The sequence below is a fragment of the Myotis nattereri genome, assembly GCF_964212035.1.
Source record: "Myotis nattereri genome assembly, chromosome: 10".
Classification (NCBI taxonomy): Eukaryota; Metazoa; Chordata; class Mammalia; order Chiroptera; family Vespertilionidae; genus Myotis; species Myotis nattereri.
This window is the reverse complement of record NC_138085.1, coordinates 76248011-76272109: the sequence shown is the minus strand read 5'-3', so window position 1 is coordinate 76272109 and position 24099 is coordinate 76248011. Positions and strand designations below refer to the sequence as shown.

Sequence of the window (24099 nt, the reverse complement as noted above, 5' to 3'; positions counted from 1 at the left end):
CAGCTCAATAGGGTTTACAAGAAAATATATACAAAACTAGGAATCATTAAACAAATAAAGCGACATCAAACACCTTAGAATGGTTGGTTGCTTTGGGGTGAAGTAGAGAACAGGAGTTGGGAGTAGTGATGGGGAGTCAGGGTGGGGAATAAAACAGTTAAACCAAAAAAAAAAATGAGATGGGGCCTTCACACTTCACATGGTAACTGTGAGCCAGGTGCTGGGGGGGGGGGGTGAGCAGTCATCCCTCTGTGCAGTCATGTCTTTACAAATATTTATTAAAAACCCAGTATTTATTAAGCACCAAAAATTTACCAATCATTGTGATAACTAAATTTCATAGATGATCTCCTTGACTATTCAAAAGACAAAACCTACAAAATAGATATTTTAACCCCAGTTCCTGCAAATAAGGAAGCCAGGCTGCATTCTGCATAACTCACCCAATTCTACTGTCTTCATTATGCAAGTACAGGCAGCTAGAAGAGATGAGGATGGATGTGTAAGAGGATCAAATAAACCCCATCAGGTTACATTTCAGTGACTCTGAGCATCCACACACCAGTTGCCCTCTACCTGGGGAAATAAGTCAGTGTTCTACTAACAAGAGCTGCCATCGCACACTGTTGTAAGGTTTGGTGGGGCTTTGGTATTCATTATTTCTTTTAATCCTTTTAATAATACTGTGAGTTTATGGTATATATCACAGGTGAGACACTGAGGCTCCCTGGAGTTAAATGGCTTTCAGGATCACCTGGCATAATAACTAACTGAGGTGGAGCTCAAGCTCAGCCATTCTGTGGCTTATACTCCACCCACCGGAATCTCAACGAGAGCATTAGGAAACCCAGATCTCTCTGAATCTTGCTTTTTTAGGAAAAAAAAGGCATGGGGGTTCTGAGCCTGAGCTGGCTCTCAGAGAGGATACTAAGAGAGACAAGATGAAAATACCATAGAAATACTGCTGCCAGAGGAGGGGTTGGTGGCTAAGTGGCATTTGCTAAGCATTGCCTTTCATAACATCCAGATTTCTGAGGAGATGTGATTAGGGAGAAAGCACAGATGTGCCGACACCTGTGCTTGCTGCTCTTTGGATGAGGTCTTAACATCGATGCTGTGTATTGTTATTTTCCCCTTCCAAATGCCTGCCTGCATCTTCTTCAAGTAGGTAAACAAGCTGGCTCAGGCACCTCCGTTCTTTTTCCACTCTTATCCTGCACATCGCGATCTTGGCGTGGGTAATCCTACTGGATTGACACACTGCCTCACCCCCAGAAAGTACCTCCTAGAGTGAGTCAGTGTGAAATGATGTCTGTCCCCTCATTCCGGACCAGGTCTTGGGACTAGAGTCCTTGGCAGAACACTGGCCAGCAGCATTCTCCATCACTGCTGACCCACACGCACGGCTAAAGGCCATTTATGTGACTTAATTTGGACAAGTCCAATATAAAATGGTAAATTGAGGCAATTAATTCAGATTCATCTGTTCTTCTTGACTCTTAGACCCTTTTTACCTGAGCATGTTAGTTGAAAATGGTGATGGATGCCTGAATTGCCCAGAGAATTACTTGGTTCTCACTTCATTAACAACAGAGCTGTGTCTCCTTGTCAGAGGGCAGATAAGCTATTTCTCCCTTAATGCTCAGAGCAGCTAGAGCTAGACCCTCCCCAAGAGGAGGGAGGTGGAGCGGTGGGAGACTCAGATAGCTTCAGCAGCTTCCACCCATCCCACTGATGAGTGGATCCCTGTCTTTCGGGCAGGAGCAGCTGTTCTTCTTCACCCCTGTAAATTCTTCCCTTCCTAAAGTTCTTCCAGAATTGTGTGTGTGACTTTCTTCATCTCCCAGTCTCTCCTGTCACTTCTCTCCCCCTCACTCTTGCTCTAGTCACCAAACCTAAGCCCTAATCTCCACTTCCTCTGTTAAGGTTGTCTATACTAGTCTACCTCTTCCTTCACATCCTATATAATAAAAGCCCAGGGGCAAAACGACCAGAACCACCAGAAACCAGAACCACCACGGCCCCTTGCTGGGCTGGCCCCACCCCCCAGCAAGCAGTTAGGGGCAATCAGGCAGGCAGATGAGTGGTTAGGGGTGATCAAGTAAGCAGGTGAAAGGTTAGGGGTGATCAGGTAGGCAGATGGCCCCCCTAGCAAGTGGTTAGGGGTGATCAGGTAGGCAGGCGAGGAGTTAGGGGTGATCAGGTAGGCAGGCAGAGCCCTGCGATGGATCACCTCAAAGAGGGAGACTCAGACCACAGCCTGCGGAGGGTCCTTCGGCAGCCGTGACAGTAGGCACTGGCAGCCGTGGATGCTGCAGGGCGGGGCTGGCGCCACTGCGGCTCCTGAGTGGGCATGGTGCCTGCAGTCTGGCCCAGGGCCCAGGGTCGCAGCCTCCCCCTGCTACTTCTGCAGGGCTGGACTGCCACTCCTCCTGCTAGGATGCCTGGGCAGATCCCGGACCCTTCCATGACTGCGGCTCTCTGCCAGGGCTTGGCCTCCTGACCGGACTCCCCAGCTCCGCCCTGACTGCAGAGGAGCTGAAATACGCTGACATCCAGAACATTGGGGCCATGATCACCCCTTTGCACTTCCTGGAGGTGAAACGGGGCAAGAGGCCTCAACCTGTGAAAAGTGAGCTAGATGAGGAAGAGGAGCAGCTCCAGGAAAAGAACAAAGTGGCGGCAGCCTGAGGCCGGAACAAGAAGAAGGAGCAGAAGGAGTGTCTGCAGCGGGAATCTGAGTGACTGGAGCTCATGAATGCGGAGCTGAAAACCCGGATGGAGGAGCTGAAGCAGGAGTGGCAGCAGCTCATCCTGATGCTCAGCCGGCATCGCCCCACCTGCATCGTCAGGACCGACAGCGTTAAGACCCCCGACTCCAGAAGACAACCCACTGCTGGAGCAGCTGGAGAAGAAGTGACCATGGCTGGGAGGAGGAGGAGGAGATAGAGAGAGGAGGAGGAGGAGGGTCCCATAAGGCTCTTCCTTGCTGCATGGAAAACTCTTCAATGAGGCTCAGCACAGCCAGCACCCACCAGGCTTTTTTGTGAAACTCAGATCAGCCACACCAGGGGAAGAAACCCAGGCTGATGAAACCCAGGACCAAGCGCTGAGACCACAGTAGTCCTGAGGGGTCCTGTTCTGCCTGGGGCCAGGTTTGCAGGAGGCAGGACAGAGGCTCTGGGCCGGAGAGACGCCCAACCAGACAGCTGTGGGCACTTCTCCAGCTTCTCCGCCAGGGCACCCACCCAAAGGACCTCCGAGTAGCCAGGAAAAGCCATGAGTTGCAACCAAAATTAGGGTGAGTATGGAACTCAGAGTGAAACTGCACTCTGCCTGCCCCCACCCCTGACCCTGGCCCTGATCCTGATGCAAGGCTAGAGACGGGCACAGTGCTAGGCCCTGCTGTACCCACCCACCGTGGTCCAGCTCAGTCCTGCCCGGAGTGGCAGCCAAGACACACCCTCACCGGCCCTGCTGGGGTTGCTGTGGTCACGAGGCACGGGTGCCCTTCCAAAGCACATGCTCACCGAATGTTTACAGACTGGCTGTCCTGGCAGGGCTTTCCACTGCACATGTTTTTTTTATACTTTCTTTTTTTTAATACATATTTTTTACAAAAAAGAAGACTTTATACAAGCAATATATAAATGGATTTCTATAATCACTCGATGTGATACAGTATAAATATGCTATGGTTTGTTTGTTATGAACAGATATTCAGCTGTTAGGGCTGTTGTGTGTAACTTCTAAGTACTGCAGTCTCTGGGTGTTGGTGGCAGGGGCGCGGTGCGGTGCATTTCCATTCTGGTAAATCCGTAATAGTACTCAGTTCTGTATTGCTCAGTAAACATTATCTTACTTATAAAAAGAAAGAAAGAAAGAAAGAAAGAAAAAGAAAGGGAGGCCCAGGCCAGCCGAGCCATCGCACCCCATGCCTGTTGCCTGCAAAGGGAGGTGACCGGTGGCAGGGGAGGGTGGGCAGTGCTGCACAGATGGCAAGCAGTGGCAGCAGCGGGGATGGGGCCAGCTGCCTGCAGCGGGGAAGGAAAGCCCCATAGGCCCTGATCTCAGGCCAGGCCTAGAGACCCTACCCAAGGGGTCCAGTATTGTGAGAGGGTGCAGGCCAGGCTGAGGGAGCCCACCCCCCGAGTGCATGAATTTTCATGCACCGGGCTTTTTGTTTTCTTTATCATCTCCACCATTTTGGTACCAAATTGACATGATTTATTTTTGAATTAAGTTATGAGCCATGATTCAGGCCCATGTGGAATATGCCACAGTGACTCCCAACGTAGCCTGTGTATTAGCGGTTTCTATGGTCTGTCTGGCCTTTGTGTCATAAGAAATTCCTTTTGGCTCTGCACTTCATAAGACATTGTTCTGCTCTGAGCAATAGCACAGGGTCTTTTTAATTGCTTTTTATGATTGATTCAGTAATAAGATATACTTTTCACTCTGGCACAATTCTTTGGGCTTTATATGTTTGCTTGTTTGTTTTTTGGTTAATCCTCACCTGAGGCTATTTTTCCATTGGTTTTTAGAGAGAGTAGAAGGCATGGGGAGAGTCAGAGAAAGAGAGATATCAATGTTAGAGAGACACATGGATTGGTTGCCTCCTGCACATGCCCTGACCAGGGCCAGGGTTTGAACCTGCAAGCGAGATACATGCCCTTGGCCAGAATTGAACCTGGGACCTTTTAGTCTACAGGCCAACGCTCTATTCACTGAGCCAAACCAGCTAGAGCAAATTCTTTGGGGTTTAGAAAAATAAAGTAGTTTTGAATTGGGAAGTATAAATGTTCTGGTACATGGACCACCAGCTCACATCTTTAGCAAAGAACCTACCAATTCATGCCAATGAAATATAAAGTTATGAAGGGAAGAATATATTTCTTACACCTCCACTACCTGAAAAATGTTACTGGGTCAATTCTAATAATCTTTCCCATTATCACTTAAATATGTATTTGAAATACAACCTCATAATCTAATTGGATATTTTTAAATTGTCGTATTAAATTTTTACTGGTCACAAAGTTGCCTGACATTATTTTCTATTATCTTAGCAGCCAACCAGAGGTTATTCTATACAACTCATTCTATATAGCGCTCCAAAATCAACATTACATAACTAAAGTTACACAGTATAGTTAACTGTGAACTTTCCCTACCCTTTAGTATTTCATCAAAATAATTACCCAGCTATGATTTAGAATATTGGACAGAATGAATAGAGGACAACTTACATTTTCTGCATCATAAAGTTTTCACTTGTTGTCAGACCACTACTTTTAACAGTGAATGAATTAATTTTACTAGTATTAAGTCTCTGTAAGAAACTTATTCTAAAAAATTAGGTATTTCCATGCAAAGAGAAAGAAGCAATCTCAATTTAAGTTAGGAGTCAACCTTTCTACCTCAGCTTTATTGAGGTATCCTTGACAAATAAAATTTAAGATAGTGAAAGTGTACAATGTGAAAATTTGCTATATATATGCATTGAACTAACATATCCATCACCTCATATGTTCACCTTTCTTTTTTTGTCAGAACATTTACATTCTCTGTTCTTAGCAAATTACAATACAGCGTCATCAACTACAGTCATGTTATAAATTAGATCCTCCGAAATAATTCATCTTATAACTGAAAGTTTGTTCCCCTTTACTAATCTCTTCCCTCATTCCCCATCCCCTGGAAATTACTTTTCTACTCTCTGTTTCTATGAGTTCAACTTTTTTTTTTAAAGAAAATATTTCACATGTAAGGGATCCCATGAAGAATTTGTCTGGCTTATTTCACATAGCATACAATGCCATCCAAGTTCAACTATGTTGTCACAAAGGACAGGACTTCTTTCTATTTAAGGCTGAATGATATTTTATTATATGTATGCCATGTCTTTATCTGCTTTTCCATCGATGGACACATAGGTTGTTTCCATTCCTTGGTTATTGTGAATGATGCTGCAATAGCCACTGGAGTGCAGGTATCTCGTTGAGTTACTGATTTTATTTCCTTTGGATATGTACCCAGAAGTGGAATTTCTGGATCATATAGGAGTTCTATTTTTAACTTCTTGAGGGAAGAAATACTTCATACTATTTTCCACAGTGGCTGTACCAATTTACAACAGTACTCAAGGATTCTCTTTTCTTCATCTCTTTGCTAGCACTTACCTCTTGTCTTTTTTTATTAGGAGGTGATATCTCATTCTCATTTTATTTTTTTTCAATTATGGTTTGCATTATTTTGTATTAGTTTCAGGCATACATGGAGAATGAACATTCTTTAAACTAAGGAAAGCTACAAGCTGTGAAATTAGGTCACAGTTAATCTTTTGTTAAAAACATGTGGATTTAGATTACACAATTGTGTAAAAGTTATTTAGTAATTTAGAGGACAATTTCTGCAGGTAAACTCCCCCCCCCCCCCCCAGATCCTCAACAATAAAGAAAAAAAGAGCCTTTGCTGGTTTGACTCAATGGATAGAGTGTCGGCCTGTGGACTGATGGGTCCCGGGTTTGATTCCAGTCAAGAGCACATGCCCGGGTTGCAGGCTCGATCCCCAGTAGGGGGTGTGGAGGAGGCAGCCTATCAATGATTCTCGTCATTGATGTTTCTATCTCTCTCTCCTTCTCCCTTCTTCTCTGAAATAAATAAATATATGTTAAAAAAAGAAAAATATCTCTTGCACAACAATAGCAAAGATAAATTACCCAATTTGAAACTACCCATTTTAGATTTGCGTAGATTTAATTTTTAGAAATCAGAATGTATATACACAATGCATTCAAATAACAATTAGGTAACTGGGACTATGAATTTCATTAAGTCAACTCAAAAAGAAACATCCTGGCCCAACTGGATATATTATAGCGACAGCAGTAATCGTGGTGACAGAATCCACCGTGGGGCAATTCCCGTTCCTCACCCTGTTGACAAGAAACAGTGGGATTGGCTGCATTTCACAAAAAGTTGACTACCATCAATTTACTTGATGTGAACATGCTACTAAATAGGGCAGACTCTGGAATACTTGCACAAGTGTTATAGAGTGCAGTGACTATACTTTCAGGAAATGAGGGTCAGCCCTTACCTTTGGTTAAAGCACTTCTGATTGACCTTCTACAGGAAACATATTCCCACTGAGGAGATGATACTCTGGTCACTAGAATCTGCTAACTGACCACTTATTGAGTAGATGCTGGGCAGTCAACAAGAGAGAAGCCAGCTTTTGTTACTTAAAAGGCCTTCCCCTCATTTTTTTTTTTAAATCCAGGGTTATAGGGCTATTCCTCTCAATATGAGAATATATAAAAATCACAGGTGAGAAAACTCATCATTCCTGAAATGTTGGGACCGCAGAGTCCTGCCCTTTGATTATCTGATAAAAGCTAGTATCCTCTTACTATAAAAGTCTACAAATGTCCAGCAAATAATTCTGCACAGACCTTCACACTTCAGGTCATGAAGCCCCTGAAACCCACCCATAGAGCCCAACAACTCCTTAGTTAAGGTGTCTACTGTGACAACTAAAGGGTCAGCCTCACACTTTATTCATCTCTGGATCTCCAAACTTCCTAGCTCAGTGACTGGCCTGGAGTAAGTTTTTAGATCCTGTGGGGATATATAATTTACCAGAAGTTGAGGCTGGTGCTGTCACCACAGGGCACCAGTGGGAAACCCTCTAGAAACTCAGTGCTCTGGTGTCTGACATCTCCAGAGGACACTCCCACCACTGCCCCCAGTCTAAGCTCTCAGGAGAGAAGGAGTCCTCAAGGCTGGCAAGGCGGGGATGCACTGTGAGTGCTGGGCGTGGGTGGCAATCAAGGGCAAGCACAACAGCCCCAACCTGACCACACTGGGCAAGTCATGCATGAGGTCACTGCTGTCAGTGACCATGATCTTAGAATATTAGAATATCATTGTTCTTCATTAAGTACTACAGTTTTTCTAAAAATATATATATTTTTATTGATTTCAGAGAGAAAGAGAGAGGGAGAGACAGAAACATCAATGTTGAGAGAGAATCATTGATAGGCTGCCTCCTGCACGCCCTCGCTGGGGATGTGAGGGATTGAGCCCACAATACAGGCATGTGCCCTGACCAGGAATCAAACCATGACCTCCTGGTTCACAGGTAGAGGCTCAACCACTGAGCCACACCAGCTGGGCAGAAGTACAGTTTCAACTGCTCATTTCTCACCAGAAAATCTCTGGAGGAGCCAGAGAATCAGTGCACTGAGTCACAGGACCAGAACCAATTGTCTTGACAAAACATTTGTGCTTTGGAAAGAATACACCCAGTGGCTTCAAATTAGGTTCCTGCTCCAGCCTTAGAATTAGGTCTTCCTCAGGGTGAGGAGATTGTTGGTGTGTGTGTCTCTGTGTGTGTGTGTATGTGTGTGTGAGTGATAGGAAGCGGGGACAGAGAAGGAGATTTTAAATGATGGGCTCTATCCATGCTTCGAGGGGTGTCCTAGGCGAGGCTTCCTAAAGCCCATGTGACCTGGGATATGACTTTAGCTCTGGTTCAGAGCTGTCAGCATTGGCCCAGAAGGCCCTCACCCCTTGCCTTAAAGTGGAGCTGCACCAAGTCATGCAGGCAGGACGTGCCACTGATAGCTCCTGAGTGCAGAGGTCAAGCTTCTGTGAGAATGCCCTGACAGAAAAGGTTCACTTCAAGCACATGCATCAAGAACACAAATGTTGCAAGTCTCACATTACGGACTGGTCCACTCTCCATCTCTTGCCCTTTCCTGGCTTATAGTTACTGTATATAGTAAATGGCCAGGGTCAAGGCTGAAAGAAGATGAGCCAAGGGAGAGAAAATCCAGGCTATCCAAACTTTTGGAAAGTGACCCATACTAAGAAACTATTTTCTCATCACAGTATAATACTCACAAATCTACACTAATAAAAGAGAAACATGCAAATTGGTGTCATTCAGCTATGCCCACCAGCCGATCAGGATGAGTATGTGAGTTAACCCAACAAAGATGGTGGTTAATTTGCATATGCAGGCACGGAGAGGAGACTGAAGACGACTGAAGACCGAAGATGAGACTGAAGAGGCTTGGCTTCTCCGCTGCAGCCAGAGCGGAGAGCCAGGCCTCGCTGTGGCCGGACCAAAGGCCTGGGTCCTGGGTGCTGGAGGAAAAACTGGTGCCAGCAGCCAGGGGAAGGAAGGCCTATAGCATGAATCTTCGTACAATGGGCCTCTAGTCTATATATAATAGAGACAAAAGTTACCTGAGACAAAAATGCCCATACTACATGTGATATACTCTGATATTTTCTATTCTGTTCCACTTAACAACAACAACAAAAGACCACCACCCATTAAACTGATTTCATGAGCCACCGATGGTTGACAATTTGTTTGCAAAACACTGGCTTTTCTTATTGGGTTATATTGAACCTGACAAGTAATTCTCCATTTTGAATTCTCCTCTAAAAACAAAACCATAAAAATATTTTCTATCCATACATAATGTACATAACATCTAAAACAAATCCTTACAACAATTCTGAGTTTCACAGCTAACAAGTGGTGACATTTAGAGCTATGACCAGTCTGAAGATTCCAAGTCAAGGGCTTTTTCCACTTTATCATGCTGCGTCCATCATCTTATTAGTACATGTGTAGCTTAGTCAACTTGGTTGTAAGTGCCGAAGGATCAGGAATGTACCTAATGCCTAATGCCGTGCTGGGTGCCCAGGTGGTGCTCAATGACTACCTGATAAGCAGGATGGTATAGTAATCTTGGTCAAAAGCCATGCCCTGGTTTTGACATTGTACTTTAGGACATCTTTATGCTAAAACCTTATATAATACTTAGTAATATTGCCTTTTATGAGATATAATTACACTTCATGCATGATATCTAGATGTGTGATATTCTGTGAGCCATTATTTGGTGGGTTGTCACTGGAAACGTTTCCCAAGCTTGCAGGGCTCCTTTGTGGACAGATAGGAGGTACTGAGAGAGGGACACTGGCTCCTACCTGAGCATGGGCTTTTCCCAGAGCTCAGGGAGAGTTCCAGGAACCCCAATGAAAGCACCAGACAGGAAGGTTTTTGTTTCTGCTTGTTTTACAAGCAGATTGTCTTCCTAAGGCTATAACTTGTTGGCCTGGAATTTTCCAGACTCTGACTCTGTGATCAGTGATAAACTATCAAGAATATGTCTCAATCTCTGCTATTTTGGGCCTCTACAGCTAAATCCAATGTCCTTGGGGACACACAAACAATCCATCTGTCCAAAGGTGTATGTATGTGTGTGTGTGTGTGTGTGTGTGTGTATATATATATATATATATATATATATATATATATATGCGCATTGGGAGGTAGGGTAAGGACAGTAAGACTGAATAGGCACTGAATAATCTGTTGAATGAATAAATGAGTATATGGGTGAAAAGACCAAAGTGTGAATATATGCTATATATATGTATTTTTAATGCACTTATAGGAGGCTCTTTTCCTGTGAGTGCTTGGAAAGGAAAGGACAAGAGGAAAGAGGAGTTGAGGGGAGAAATGGGAAAGTAAGAATGGGAAGAAAAAGGGGGCGGGGAAACATGGCTGCTAGGGTAGGAAGAAGGCCCAGCAACTCTGAATGTTGATCACCATCTTTGTTAGTTCTAGAATGATCTTTATCATACCTATTTCCATGTAAACTTTTAGGACTCAAAACATGTTTCAGTTGATGGAAAGTTCCCTGTTTGCTAATTCTTCTGGAACCAGTTGTAAAATGCGTTTAAATCATCTCAGTGTGTTCTTAGGTAAGGAATGGGAGGAGGCAGTGTCATGTGGCTTCCTAAATCCGGTTTTTGTGTAAGAACCAATCCAGGAAGCCTTCCCTAATATTAAATCAAACAGAACCCCATCTGTAGGAGGAACATAGGTGATGTTGCAATGAGAGGACTCACCTTTCAAACTCGTGCTTGATAAGGTTTTGGGGAAAAGAGCAGCATTATGTCCAAAAGTCAGGTCAAAAGTCTCTCCGCACATTGATTTCCCAATCCAGGGCCCCTGATATCACGGAAAACAAAGCCCCTCCCTCAGAACGAAGCCATTAGCAAATGTCTCTTTGCTCTCCGGGGTTCTGTGTTCTCTCCCAGCACCTTTCTGCATTATCACTTTGTATTGAGATAAGAGTTTAATTTTTCAGGCAAAAGTATTTTGTATTTTGAAATACAAAATATCACTTTGTGTTTGGAGACGGAAGAGGCCAGTGGTTCTGAGGGCAGCGCTGAAGGCTGTTGCTACCCTTGTTCATGCGAGAAGCATCAAGATGAAGAGCGCAGCCGCTGATCTGACATTGCTTCTGTCAGCAGCTATGCCACCTATGCGAAAGGGGGATAAAACAGTTTTATCTCCTAGCAACAAATGAGTTATACAGGTGATGCATTTCAAACAGTGCCTGAATGTAGCAGGCATTCAGTAAGTCCTAGGTATTAATAGGCTATGAGAAAAGAAATATATTTTTTAAAAATATATTTCATTGATTTTTCACAGAGAGGAAGGGAGAGGGATAGAGAGTCAGAAACATTGATGAAAGAGAAACAGCGATCAGCTGCCTCCTACACACCTCCCACTGGGGATGTACCCGCAACGCAGGTACATGCCCTTGACCAGAATCGAACCTGGGACCCTTCAGTCCGCAGGCCGACGCTCCATCCACTGAGCCAAACCGGCTTCGGCTTTAAATGGTTTTTTATTGAGTTTTAGAGAGAGGGAAAGTGGAGGGAGAGAGAGAAACATCAATGTGAGATCTGCTGCCTCCTGCACACGCCCCTTACTTATTGAGCCTACAACCCAGGCATGTGCCTGACTGGGAAACCAGCAACCTTTTGGTGCATGGGATGACACCTAAACAACAGAGCCATACCAGCCAGAGCAAGAACAGAAATATCCATTTGCTAAATTCACACAGGCAGCTCTGACTTAGGCCATCTATGAAGGTACAGCAAAGTAAAACACAGTCCTTGTCCTTAAAGGATTTCAGTTGAAACAGGAGCAGTAAGCTAGGCAGAAATAAAATGATACAATAACATAATCATCATTTATACATAAGGTGAAAAGTATTCATGAAGTTAGGCATCTTTTGCCAGATAACCAACCGAAAGTCCAGTGAAAGAGTATGATAAGTTTAGTACATTTATGAATGACTGAAATAAATGAAACCAGGCAGGTCTGCTGTGAGTTGTGCCGTGTGTAATGTTTGCTGTAGCTGGAGGTGCCAGAGACTTCACATTTCTGTATGTCTTTGTTTTTGTTTACCCTGTTGTCTTTAGAAATTAAAAAAACAACTCCTCCTTAGAGTCAGGTTTGAAGTTGAGCTGTAATCCACTGTAATGTTAGAGCCCTGTTGGTGGGGTTGGGTTGATGTCAGGAGGGGGTGTGATCTATAATTTTATGATTACATCTTAGTGTTTTAGTGAGCCTGGGTCCCTGGGATGTATCCTTCACAAGTGGTTCTTAGACCCCTCCCCTCTTAGGTAAGGGCGAAAAGGTAGAGGGGACTGGAGGCAGGGCAAGGTGCATCTCCCAGGTGGGGTAAGGCTCTGGTTAAACTCTTTTCCCTGGAGAGTAGGGCTTTGCTATGGAGGATGCTCTGGACTTACCTCCTACTCACTGCCGCAGACTAGATACAGACATGAATCTAGATTTCTAACAGATCTTTTGAAAACACACACACACAAGTATTTTTCACAATTATTTTCAATTTAATGTAAATGCATATATTTATCTTGTTACTAGCTGAAGTGTTATTTACAGTGAAGCGAATGGCTCTTGAATGCACAGTTTGGTGAGTTCAGACAAATGCATAATCACTTACCCCTATCAAGCCATAGAATATTTACATCATTCCAGAAAGTTCCCTGGTGACCCTTCCCACTCAATTCTTGCCCTCCATCAGGCACCCACTTTTCTCACTTCTGTCAGCATAGATGAGCTCTGCCGGTTTTAGAACTTTATATTAATGGAAACACAGTGGGTATTCTTTTGTGTCTGGCTTTTTTTTGGCTTAGCCTAATAAGGTTTAAAATTAAAATTTGGGGATTAAAGGAAGTTATCCTAATAGAAAATTCTCATTATCACTAAGGTGACTGAATGCAGAGCAGAAAGAAGGCCCATGTGTAAAAGATCCCTGGTGTGTTCCCACCTCTTGGATACTTGGCCAATAAAGCTGAAGAGGCATTTTAGGTAAGCATTACCAGAACTATCCTGTGGCCAAAGCCCAATTGTCATTGTACCTCCTGAACCCCTTCCTCAACCCCTTTGTACCTTCCTGAACCCCTTCTTGCTTTTGAAATGCATCAGTGAGGAAATAGTTCCTTTCTGTACCCTGGGAAGGGATTGTAATATGAAATATTTTTAAATGCTTTTTAAATTGATTTTTAGAGAGGGGAAGGGGAGGGAGAGAGAGAATCATCATGCTTGGTAGGATGATTCTGTTCCTGCCTCAGGACTTGGGAAGAAAACTATGGGATATATTCTCCAATTTAGAAAAAAATGAAATCCCAGCTTAAACATGAAATCCTGAAATAGATTTCTTGGCATCTGTTTCAATAGAAACTAGTCTGAGCAAATATTTTTTTCCTTCCTTAAAACTGTGCTTATGCATATGATGGTGCCGTGGACTGAATTTTTGTGTCCCCCTCCAAATTTATATGTTGAAGCCCTACTCCCCAATGTGGTGATATTTGGAGGTGGAGCCTTTGAGAGGTAATGAGGGTTACATGATGTCATGAGGATGGGATACCATGATAGGATTAGTGCTCTTATAAGAAGAGATACTAGAGGGAATGCAGACTTGAGCAGCCTCTGTGGAAAACAGTTTGGAGTTTCCTCAAAAAATTAAAAATGGAGCTGCCATTTGACCCAGTGATCCTACTTCTAGGAATATATCTCAAGAACTCAGAAACACCCATCAGAAAGAATATATGCACACCTATGTTCATAGCAGTGCAATTTATAAGCTAAGATTTGGAAACAGCCCAAGTGTCCATCAGCAGATGAATGGATTAAAAAACAGTGGTACATCTATATAATGGAATACTATGCAGCTGTAAAAAAAGAAAGGACACTTACCATTTGCAACAGCATGGATGGACCTAGAGAGCATTATGCTAAGCAAAATAAGCCAATCAGAGAAAGATAAGTATCACATGATCTCACTCATATGAGGAATCTAATGAACAACATAAACTGATGAACAAAACTACACCCAAAGACATGGAAACATCGAACAGACTGTCAAACCTCAGAGGGAAGGCAGGCGAAGGTAGTGTGTGTGGGGGAGATCAACAAATGAACTCATATGCATATATGCATAACCTATAGACCAGGGGTGGGCAAACTTTTTGACTCGAAGGCCACAATGGGTTCTTAAACTGGACCGGAGGGCCGGAACAAAAGCATGGATGGAGTGTTTGTGTGAACTAATATAAATTCAAAGTAAACATCATTACATAAAAGGGTACGGTCTTTTTTTTCTTTTAGTTTTATTCATTTCAAACGGGCTGGATCCGGCCCGCGGGCCGTAGTTTACTCACGGCTGCTATAGACACAGGCAGTGGGTGGTAAAGGCTTGGCACGGGGGGGGGGGGGGGGGCGGGGGCCAGGGGGAAGGCAATGGGGGGGAAGGGACATATGTAATACTTTCAACAATAAAGATTTATATCTAAAAAAAGAAGAGATACTAGAGGGCTCACTTGCACTCTCTCTCTGGGCACACAAAGAAGTGATATGAGATGTTGGCTGCCTTCAAGCCAAGCAAAGAGGTCTTAAAATGAAACCACCTTGCTGGCATCTTGATCTTGGACTTTCCAGAACTGTGAGAAATAAATGTCTGTGTAAGCCACCCAGTCTGTAGTATTTTGTTACAGCTACCTGAGCTAAGACAGGAAGTAATACGTATTAAGTACTAACTATGTGCTAGGCACTGTGCCACATTTAATCTTTGAAACAAAACTAGGAGGTAGGTCTTGGTCGCTCCATTTTGCCAGGGAGGAAATAAAGCTCAGCATCACAGAGTTAAAAAGTGAATGCAGATATTATCAAATTTCCCTCCACTCCAAAGAAGCTGCACCAATGTATTCACTCACTTTATGAAAGAATATAGAGTATTGTATGGGTTCCAGGGTATAAACAGTCCACTTCTGTCCCTTTTCCTCCCATTTCTTTGGATATCATCACCTTTGTCTTGGTTTTTATGACCTCAGACCCATCACAAGAGGCTCTGAACTGGCCTTATGGATCTCCTCAGCCAATTGATCCCCAATCACCACAGGAGGTCTCTTCCGAACAATTATGATTGTGCCATTCTTTTAATTAAACTCAGAATCTACAGTGGTTACCCACTGTCTATAGGCCAGATTCCTCATTATCAATTCTAGTTTGTACACTTGGGAAGGGTTTATAAGAATTTGGAGGGATTTTTTACAACCTTATTTTTCTGAAAATAAGATTAAAGGATTAATTAAATACCAATTGATCTCTGAGGTTACGCTCAAGCTATAGGGTTTTTCAAGACCCTATACCCATTTGGCTTCACGTTATCTTCCAAGCCTCATATTCTCTAACCCCTTGATATAAGCCCATTTTAATTCCTTCATAAGTTTATATATTTTGACATTAGAAATACATTTTCATATCACTTCATAAAACACAAAGTTCAATATTTAAGAGCTCAGGAGCAATGAGGCTTTTTCCTCTCTTCAGACAAATTTATTAATTCAGCTCTTCATGTTCCATAAATTGTCAATGATTTGATACTTCGTTGAAAACATTCATATGCAAATATTCCACTAAGATATAAAATCTACAGACATAAAGAAGTTTACTCAGCTATAATCTTAGAATGAAATACTAAATACAAACAAATGGATAAGACAAGAATATAGTAAAAAGCACTTATACTTGAGGAGTTTGATTATATATGCCCCTAGAGATAAAATTTCATTAGAATCACTTTTTCATTTTCTTTTATGTCAAAGTCCTTTCACACAGTACATTGCTTTCTGTATAGCTGTTCTTGTTAACACCAACCTTTTCATTCACTTTGTCTTCACAAAGGAAATCTATCTATAATGAGGACACACTTCTCAGAGAATAATGAACACAACTTTGTATTTTCCTTATGATTAAAGGTTATCCCTAACCTTTCCCTTTCTTTCAAGATTATTTATTGAGTGGACATTGAACAAATTGCTGGAAATGCTCCTATACTAACTCAGTGTAGGACATAAGTACAAGGGTGCATGCTCAGGCACATTTGGAGTGGTGGTAAATAGGTAGCTGAGTTCTGTTGGCCTGGAGACAAAAAAGTGTTGCAAGTACATTGTAACTGATGTGTCTTCATATTCTTTCATTATTGCTCAACACATACCCTTTAAACTAATGTTATAATCTCCTACTTATGTCCTTTATTCATTACCAGATGTTCATTCTCTTTAAACTGTCAAAGACAAACCAAAACAAACTTGGAAAATAATAGGCCTATAGTATCCTTCCAATCTCCTAGAGTGAAGAACTCTAGGCTCTGTAAGGCTAAGTGATTGCCTGGACCCCCAAATATGTGGCTGGTTGAAGTGAGGCTACATTTGTCTTCTTACTCCTAGTAGAGGCCCCTTTCAATATCTTACCTAGTTTTTCCATAAAACAGGAGAGAATTTAGTATTAGTATTTCTGAGTAGGAATGGAAGTACAGTGAAAAGAAATATATCTGCAATGAATCATACCAGCAACCTTCAAAAAATACGGTGATGGGATTAAGAAGTGCTAACTGGTAGTTACAAAATCAGCGTGGGGATGTACAGCAAAGCATAGGGAAAACAGTCAATAATATTGTGATAACTACATATATGCCAAGTGGGTATTTGAATTATCAGAGGGAACCCAGCACTTTGTACATGGAGTTACGGCTGGCAGGGCCTGGCTTAGCATTTAGCTGATCCTCATTCTCACCAGAACGCCCTTCTAAGCCTGGATAACTTCACATAATGCTGGAAACCACTCTACGAAGATCTGCTTCTTGACCTCTGCAGGGCAGCTGGAGGCTTCTGTTGACACCCCTACTCAGCGGAAGGTCAATGCAAATCTGCAAAGCACAATCCCTCTCTCATCACCTGCTCTAGGTTGCTTATTCTCAGATTTAATTGCCTGAAATTTAGTGTCTGTAATAAGAACTCAAGGGTAATATCACACACCTCTGGAATCCCTCCACTGATTATGGGCTGTGCCCTGCAAGTGATAGTAGCAGGATGTGGCCAATTAGGAGTGCAGGGTTTTCTGGGCACTGCCAGGATCTTACAGAGAATGTCATGCTGTTCACACTCCCGTGGAGCTGGGCTGATTTCACAATGTTTCACACCCTATTGTAATCTACAGCCTGCCTCGGACCCGTTCAAGTGTGCTTTGATGTTTTATGTGCTAAGTTGCCAAAATTTAAGATTTAAACATCAAATGAAGAAATCCACATTTCCCCCTTTTATTCTGTAAGATTTAACATGTTAGTTTTATTTTTAATCTGAACAAAGTGTATTGTGCTGGGATTATGAAAGTGTTTTCCTTTTTTTAATAGTTCACATAATTTGACATTTTTTTCTTCAATGAAAATTTATTATATTTATGACTCAGATAAATGTTTTAAAGAACCCGGCAGGTGTAGCAGGGATTGGTAGGCCTCTGAGGGGCTTCGTGATATTGGATTGTAAGTCACTCCGTCACCTCTACAATGAAGTGAAATGTGGACTTCCAGGTTGTTGCCCACATTGAAGTTTACGACTCCAGGAAAGATCTGAATTCATCAGCATTAGAAATGGATCTCTAGGGCAGCGGTTCTCAACCTGTGGGTTGCGACCATTGGAAAACACATATAGCATATCAGATATATTTACATGACGATTCTTTTTTTTTTTAAATATATTTTATTGATTTTTTACAGAGAGGAAGGGAGAGAGATAGAGAGTTAGAAACATCGATGAGAGAGAAACATCGATCAGCTGCCTCCTGCACATCTCCTACTGGGGCTGTGCCCGCAACCCAGGTACATGCCCTTGACCGGAATCGAACCTGGGACCTTTCAGTCCACAGACCGACGCTCTATCCATTGAGCCAAACCGGTTTCGGCTACATGACGATTCTTAACAGTAGCAAAATGACAGTTATGAAGAAGCAATGAAAATAATTTTATGGTTGGGGGTCACCACAACATGAGGAACTGTATTAAAGGGTCGCGGCATTAGGAAGGTTGAGAACCACTGCTCTAGGGCCTGAGGGCTGATTTTGGTATTAGTCTTATTGTAGAAAATACCCAGATTTGGAACCAAAATGCTCCAAGAAATCTCCCCTGGAGGAGTTGAAGGGAAGACAGGTGGTTCTCCCAACGCGGAGGGGCCAGGAGAGGTTATTCACACCCCCCTGGTTTCTGCATCTTCGGTGCTTTCCTCAGTGTGACTAACTAACATGCTCTTTGTTCTCTGTTCCAGAGTCAGAGGCAGCCTGCCACGCGGCGCACAGGTTTATAGCTCCGGGCAAAGGTTTCAACAAATACGAACTCTTCACTCCAAAGTCTCCTCGCTGTGTGCTCCTGACCTCAGAACAGTGTATTCCTGTCTGTGGGCTCTAATCCCCAGAGCCTGGGCAGCAGAGGCAGGAGGAGTTCCGAAAGGCCTTCTCATTGCTCTGGAGATAAGGACCAGCGCAGCAGGCCAGTGCTTCCTGGGACACCCATGGACGTTCTCTCTCTTTTTTTTCAAACTGATAATTGTGTCTGCACTGACACAGGCAGTGTCTGTGATAACTTCCACCTGAGGGGGTAAATGGACAGATCATAACCCAGAGATTTGGTGAAAACACATTTCTTATCTAGGATTAGGTCTGATGATCTGGAAACTGCAAGGAACATAATAAAGTTTCTGATTCCCTATCTGGGATCTGGGTACATGACCTGGGACATAAATCAGAATCTCCCATAGCTGTATTGCCCTTCCCCATGCCCCACCCGTCCCATGAAGATTGGCCACAGGGAAGGTGCTTGAATTCTTTCTGGCCCTAAAGATGTCTCTGAGCAATCTGTTTCTTTAGCATCTCACATATAAGTATGGCAGACACAGCAGAGAAAGCTCACCTGGGGCCCGACTACAGTGCCATCAGACAGACATCTGGATTGACACCAATTTAAGGACTGAACACATGCCAGTGAGCAGTTTTGTATAGAGCATTCATTTTGGAGTTCAGCCCCAATACTGGTGAAACTCAGTATTATATTTCAATCTGATTTACCACCAGGTCTTGGGCCGGGGTTCAGCTCTAGCGCTAACCTTTGAATGAATCACCTAATCTGGAAAGGGGCCAATTGGCCTATGGAACACATGAAAATGAAACACGATTCCCAGAGTGGGAAAGTATGTCTGCCTTCCAATCTCTGATAAGAGTCCCTGGAAAACTGAAAACCACACAAATGCTAACAATGCCTGGGTTCTTAAGAAGTTCACTGTCTAGTGGGAAAAACAGATAAAAAAAAATAAGAATCTTGCCTGGCTGGTGTGACTCAATGGTTGAGCATTGACCTATGAACCAGGAGATCACTGTTGGATTCCTAGTCAGGGCAAATGCCTGGATTGCAGGCTCAATCCTCAGTAGGGGGCGTGCAGGAGGCAGCTGATCAATAATTCCCTCTCATCATTGATGTTTCTCTCTCTCTCTTTCTCTCTCTCTCTCTCTCTCTCTCTCTCTCTCTCTCTCTCTACCTTCCACTCTGAGGTTAAAAAAAAAAAGATTCTCAAAAAAATAATTTAAGTGTTCCTTTGAGTGTATGCCCAGGGTGCTGTCAGAATTCAGAAGAGGGACACCTCATGCAGCCAGACTGTGAGGGCCAGGGAAGGCTGCCACTATGTCGATGATAAGAAATTCAGAGTCAGTTGATGTATCGTGTCTTGAAGATGACACTTGTCCTCCAACTAAGTTAGATTCTTCCCAGAACTGTTCCAAAGCACTTAGCTTTCCTCACAAAAGCTCTCTGTATTTATTCATTTGCATCCTCAGTGAATGGAAGAAAGGTCAGAAATACGTCAATGCTTCAGACACAGGCCAGTGTCCCTTCTCACCTATGGCCCACTGCCTTGTCTCTGAAATGAGTCCCTGAATTAATATTCCTCCCTAGACACTTTTTTCTTTAGAGAGCCAGTTCTTTCCTGTCTTACAAACTGGGCCCTTACTTAATAATTTTACATAATTCTAAACAGATCTCTATCTAACCACTTAAACAAGCTTTTTAACTCCATGCAACATGATTTCTTCTGGATGATAAAAGCATAATTGCCTTAATGTTTTTTTGGTTTACATTATACAAAATTTTGCCTCACTAGATATTTGCAATTTGCCCTTTCCCGTCTTCTGCATACTTTGCTGAGTTCTGAACAGTACATGCTGAAACAGCATAATCTGACATTAGTATCAGGTCTGGTTTTGTAACTAAGAACCTACAAACATATTCACTTCCTCTAAGGCAGTGGTTCTCAACCTTCTGGCCCTTTAAATACAGTTCCTCATGCTGTGACCCAACTATAAAATTATTTTCATTGCTACTTCATAACTGTAATGTTTCTACTGTTATGAATCGTAATGTAAATATCTGATATGCAGGATGGTCTCAGGCGACCCCTGTCAAAGGGTCGTTCGACCGCCAAAGGGGTCGCGACCCACAGGTTGAGAACCGCTGCTCTAAGGTTTTGAGGCCACATGCTCAAAAATGGAAGAATGGGCTCTACCTGGGCTATTTGGAGAGTTTGAGGCCCTAAACGTCAACACCGTCTAATTGCTGTTGATTTCCCATGGCTTAGTACGTCCATCCAGGACAGGGTCTGACCAGCCTGACTCATTACAGAATTAGGCTGGCTCTGTCAGAACTCAGAAGACGGACACCTCATGCAGCCAGACTGTGAGGGCCAGGGAAGGCTGCCGCTATCCCTTGGCCTTTTCTCGTTGGCCAAGTTGACGTGTCCATTATTCCTCTAGAGAGGCCGAAGGGGCTCGGAAATGACAAGGAGGCCCTTTCCACCCCAGGCTGGGTTATAAAAGGAGTATCTGTCGGCTGTGTGCTCTGAGAGTGGGGTGTTTTGTTGTTGAGTAAGGGCCATACTCAAGGATTTTGGCCTGAGTTTGGATGCAATGGAGGGTCACTTCAATGATCTTGAAAATGTGGGTGGTGGTAGCCAACGGAGAGACTATTTTGAAATATGATAATAACACTACCCAAAGCCACTTCCAGTTCAAGAATAAATATTAGGTGCCCATTGATATGATCACTCAGATTTTCTTGTTAGATCTGTTAATGTGGTGGCGTTGGGTTTATTCTTGTATTATTATTTATTAATTATTATATTTTCCCTATGAACAACTGTAAACCTGCTTTTGCCACACCCTGTATATTGACCATGTTCCTGAGTAATCTCACAATTGATATCACTGCTAGAGTTATAGACAAGAGTCAGTATATAGTTCTATAGGGAAGCTTCCTCAAAAGTCTTAACAAACCAAGGATTATATCAGTGTTTTTTATTACAATTCTTTATACCGATTCCTTGAAGTTAACACTAGTGAGCCACTAGATGATCACAACAATTTACTAAGCAGCTATTGCTAAATTGTGTCAGGGCTAAATTACTGCTAAATGTGAGTGAGTGCCCTGTGATCCTGACCTTGCAATTGAATTCAGAGAAAAATCTATGCTTAGAGAGGAGGAGTCAGTGTGATAAAACTCCAGCCAGTAACTAATTGGATCATGCCCTGCCCTATCTTAACACTGATCACTCTAAATCATTATTGCCTGTTTGTATGCTTGACTCACAGAGTGCACACAATAAATAATTGTGGACTGACTAGTCTCCAGGAAATAAATTCCATGGGTAGAGGGATAGTGTCTACTTATCTCCAGCTCCCAATATGGTGGATCTAGCATGAGGTAGGCATGAGTAAGGCAAAGCTATAGGAGGCTACTTCCATAAACATTTCCACTCTCTCCAGCCAGGAGGATCTCTTCCTGTCAAATGTCTGTCCTCTGAGAATGTATAATATCTTTTCTTATAGTTCCTTATGTTTATGTCTCATGTCCATTGCTACATTATACTATTTCTTGGTGTCTTAAGAGCAGGGATGATTTCATTTATTGTAATTTATTAGAGTGATGGAAAGTGAAAAGAGTCTTAAAGCTAAAATTCATTCATTTTTTACACTTTTCTACATTCAGCAGAATTATAGTGACTTAAAGTATGCAACTTCAGGCCATTTAAAATGAATTCCACTTCCATGTATTAAGTCAGCTGGTAGCAAAGACTAGCCATTAATATGTCACACCACACACTTACAGGGCTGGTGCGCCTGTTTGCTCCGCTATTCCCATTAAGCGCCAGAGAAAAAAGACAGCTGCCAAACATTTTCTAGGTCATTTGTTCTATTTGTAAACAGAAAGTGTATAATACTTAACAAGATGTAATCATTTGCAAACTGGATTGATGCAGAATGAAAGAAGTGTGTGTGGGGGAGAGGATGGAAATTAATGCATGTCAGAAGTGCTTAATGACCCCATTAATCGAGAGATAGGTAATTGGAGAACATAAACAGAAGAGGTAGTGGCCTTGGAGCCATTAATCTATTTTGGGAGTGCTGCTAATGTTTACCAGCTGATTCTCTTCTCTTAGGGTCTACTTGCACAGCTCTTGTATTATTAAAACTATGCATTAATCAATTGAAACCTAGGGGAAATAGATACATTGATAGAAAAAATAAAATGACAAAATTCGTGCAAGGAATAGAAAACCTGACTAGACCTGTGAGCTTGTTAGAATTTATGTGAAAGTCAAAGATTTTGTCTTTTCCCAAACAGCCATGCCTAGATTACTTTATAGCTGAGTTCCTATTCTTTCAAGGAACTGTACTTCCTGTGTAATGTAAATTGCTACAGAATACAGAAAAATCGTGAGAGCTGCACAGCTCATTTTATGAGACTAGTGCACTTTTAAATTAACGTTTTCCTTTATCTTTTGAAATAAACTCAAATTTACAGGAATGGTTCCAGAAGAGTAGAATGAACATGCCCCTTCCCCAATAACTAACTTGAGAGTAAATTGCTGATGACATGCCAAACCATCCCCCGCATTTGAGTGTTTATTTCCTTGCAAACAAGGGTTTTCTCCTACATAACCCCAACACCCCTACAGGGATCAGGAAATTTGCATAATAAATGACTACCATCTAATGCACAAATCCCATCCAAGTTTCTTAAAGACAGAGAAACAGAATGAAAGCAATGACACGCATAAACACCTGATCAACAGGCGTTCAATAACTGGCCCTTACTTTCACGAATCTGTAAATTCCCTGGGGGCTCCTGGGTTTCTGTCTTGGGCAGCCACAATCCGTGCTCTGTAATCCTGGCACAACAAGATCCCCCCTCCCCCGCAATGTGCCATATCCAGTCCCCGCCCAGACGCCCCCCTCTGTCCCCAATAAAGCTCTAACCAGGCTTTGGCCTGCTCCTGAGAGACAAGGCTGTGAAGTCTCCCACCTGGAGCTCAGCGCTCACATCAGGTGCAGCCCTGGGGGCAGCGGGAGGGCGTGGGGGGCGGAGCACTGCATGGAGCTGGCGGCGGGCCTGCCACGCGGCTTGTGGCCTTCACGCTGCGCATGCGCCGGGCCTACACGTGGCCTTCACGCTGCGCATGCGCGGGGCCTACACCGCGAGAACAGACGGCAGTCTGCCGCCATCTTGGGCCTGCGGTCCTCCTGGAGCTGCACCACGGAGCTCCCGTAAGTCCAAGCTCTGCTTATTGACGGCCCAGCGTCATTGTTTCCATGGTGTCGTGTTCCTCCCACCTCCCCGCTGTCCCTTGAACCTTGTGGCTTCGGCCTCAGAAGAGCGGCCAGGCCTTTGCCGCCTGTGGCGGGATGCCCCTGGCTCCCCGCCATCCTCCTCGCCTCCTAACGGCCCGCTCAGCCCCGGGGTGCGGGGTTCAGGGAGGGTGTGCCCCGCGGCCAGTGGTCAGCGCGGTGCCCGCGGAGCCTGTCCCGGGCCTGGC

General features: G+C 43.4%; 1 pseudogene across 1 annotated transcript; it reads left to right on the top strand.

Annotated features, from left to right (window-relative positions):
• Nucleotides 1-2440: 2440 nt before the first annotated feature.
• On the top strand, nucleotides 2441-2920 carry LOC308526473 (jun dimerization protein 2-like; annotated as a pseudogene). The gene has a single exon. The product of its transcript is annotated as a jun dimerization protein 2-like (transcript).
• The last annotated feature ends 21179 nt before the right edge of the window (nucleotides 2921-24099 follow it).